This window comes from Pteropus alecto, unplaced genomic scaffold (genome assembly GCF_000325575.1).
Source record: "Pteropus alecto unplaced genomic scaffold, ASM32557v1 scaffold79, whole genome shotgun sequence".
In the NCBI taxonomy this organism is placed as follows: Eukaryota; Metazoa; Chordata; class Mammalia; order Chiroptera; family Pteropodidae; genus Pteropus; species Pteropus alecto.
In genome coordinates, this window is record NW_006494612.1 from 16,151,999 (window position 1) to 16,155,026 (window position 3,028).

At 34.3% G+C, this 3,028-nt stretch overlaps 1 pseudogene; it reads right to left on the reverse strand.

Annotated features, from left to right (window-relative positions):
• Positions 1-2,075: 2,075 nt before the first annotated feature.
• LOC112474331 lies at positions 2,076-2,194 on the reverse strand (annotated as a pseudogene).
• Between the last annotated feature and the right edge of the window lie 834 nt (positions 2,195-3,028).

A 3,028-nucleotide genomic window follows, 5' to 3' on the forward strand; every position in this document is an offset into this window, starting at 1 on the left:
GATTTTGATGGGGATTGCATTAAATCTGTGTAATTCTTTAGGTGATAAGGTCATTTTAACTATGTTGATTCTTCCAATCCAAGAACACAGAATACCTTTCCATTTCTTGGCATCTTCTTCGATTTCTTTTAATAGGGTCTTGTAGTTTTCATTATATAGGTTCTTCACATGTTTCGTTAAATTTATTCCCAGGTATTTTATTCTTTTTGTTGCAATTGCAAAAGAAATTATATTTTCCACTTCTTTTTTCTGATAATTCATTAATAAAGTATAAGAACACTATAAATATTTGAACATTGTTTTTGTATCCAGAGACTTTACTGTATTTGCTTATTGTTTCTGCAGTGTTTTTGTGGAGTCTTTATGGTTTTCTATATAGAGAATCATGTCATCTGCAAATAATGACAGTTTGACTTCTTTGTTTCCAACTTGGATGCCTTTTATATCTTTCTCTTGCCTGATTGCACTTGCTAGCACCTCCAATGTTATATTGAATAACAGTGGTGATAGTGGACAGCCTTGCCTTGTTCCTGATCTTAGAGGGAAGGTTTTTAGTTTTTCACCATTAAGTATAATGCTGGTTGAGGGTTTGTCATATATGGATGGCCTTTATTATGTTAAGGTATTTTCCTTCTATACCAATTTCATTAAGTATTTAATCATAAATGGATGCTGTATCTTGTCATAGGCTTTTTCTACATCTATTGATATGATCATCTGATTCTTATTTTTTAATTTGTTTATGTGATGTATCACATTAGTTGATTTGCCTATGTTGAACCATCCCTTTGCCTCTGGGATGAAGCCCACTTGATCGTGGTGTATAATCTTTTTAATATGTTGCTGTATTCAGTTTGCTAGTATCTTATTTAGGATTTTTGCATCTGTGTTCATGAGAGATATTGGTCTGTAGTTTTCTTTTTTTGTGTTATCCACCCCAAATCTTTAACCCGAAAACTTCTTTGGGTCTAACAAATATGTTCAAAGCTATAGATAGCCAATTTTATTATAAATATCTAGCTTTTGCATAATACTTTTATTTCATTTGAAATTTGTTTTATAACATGAAGATAAATGTTTTTGAGGAGTTTGGGTTCTGCCATGGTGATATAAACCCCCTTTAGCTGATCTCATTGCACTGCCTACAACAAAAATAAAAAAAATACCACCTAAAAAGTCTGAGAATAAACAAAACCAGGCAGAGTGTGGTGGGGAGTCAAAACGCACAGAAGTGCCTCCTCTGTGGAGGTAAGAGTCTTAGTTGTTTTCCTGGAATGATTTTGCCCCAAAGGCACAGTTTTGGAGGGCACAACTGCTAAAATTCCAGTAGAAAACTCTGCTATCTTACTGGCCTTCCAAACCACAGAAAGACAGAACAAAAGGGACGTCATGGAAGGGAGAGAGCTGGAGAAAGGAAAATAAATGAAAAGAGAAAATCTCTGTGACTATATAGAAACTATTTTTTAAAAGAACTAAAAAAAATGTAGAATCGAAAAATGTAATATGTGGAAAACCTCGCTGGAGGAGTTCAAGGGTATAATGTAGATAACGGACTGGAGTCATTAAACTTGAAGATAGATTGATAAAAATTATTTTATCTGAAGAACAGAAAGAAAAAAGATTGAAGAAAAATACATACAATCTTAAGGATCCATGGGGCAAGAACAAAAGCTCCAATGTATGCCCTGGGAATCCCAGGCAGAGAGAAGAAAGTGATTGGAGGGTGGATTACAAAAGGACTTAAGGAAACTTTCTAGAAAATATTCATTAACTTAATTGTGGTAATGATTTATACATATGGAATGTGGAAATGCATTTAATTGTACATGTTTAATTTAAACTTAAGTGTTTAATATCAATTGTACTTCAATAAAATTGTTTAAAATTTGTTTTAATTTACATACATACAAAAAAGGAAAAAAAATAAATGTTTTTTACCTGAAACTGAGGATCCCTATGACTTTGATTAAATTTAGTTTTAGTTTTTTTTTTTTTTAAGGTGAGGCAACCTTTGGTTGACCTCACAGATTGCAAGGACCTTGTCAGCTTACAATCCCTTTTTTAAAAATTTTTTACGCCTACAACACCTGGTCTTCCTAGCTGGTCTACCATCCAAGTACTAACCAGGCCCAACCCTGCTTAGCTTCCGCAATCAGACGGAATCAGGCTTGTTCAGGGTGGCATGGCCGTAGACCTAGTTTTAGATAGAGATATAGATGATAGATAGATAGAATGATAGATAGATAGATAGATAGATAGATAGATAGATAGATAGATAGATAATAGATAGATAGACAGATAGATAGATAGACAGATAGATAGATGATAGATAGATAGCTATATATATCCCCTCAGAGATCTAGCCTTTCCCCAGATAATCAGCAACCCCAGAAGGCAGTAGAAGGCAGTAGCTCAGACCTGACTAATAGACCTCTGGCAGGCTAAAGATAACATCTTGACCTAAAGTATGTTTCAGCTCCTGAGCCCTAAAGTGGACTTTTCCGCCAGACCAGACAGAAGGACGCTGGAACAGACCTCAGAACTGTCCTCAAGACCTTAAGAAATGATTTATTCCCCTTACCTCACCTTCTAGCAATCAGCCTCAATCCTGAACCCCTAACACATAGTGTCATGTGATTTTGCCCTATATAATCTATAACCTACACATATCATCAGGGATTCTGTGTTTTAGCATTACCTTCCTGTCTCTCAATTGGCCAATTCGATATTAAAGTATGTTTTCTTTCTATACTACAAAATCCTGCTCGTGCATTTCATTGGGCCAATGCATGCAGGAAGGTGGGCTCAAAAACACTGGAGTCCTGGTAATATACCCAAATAAGATTAGAGTGATTCTTGTTTTCTCCTCTACTTTTTCTTTTTCTGTATTTTCTAAATTCTTGTTATGGACACGTCTTTCTTTGTTTAAATTCTATGATTTAAAATTGGGAAAAATTAAACTTTTTTTCGTAAATTAGCAACTAGATTAAATACAGTATTATTTATCTGGTTATGTATTAGGGTATTT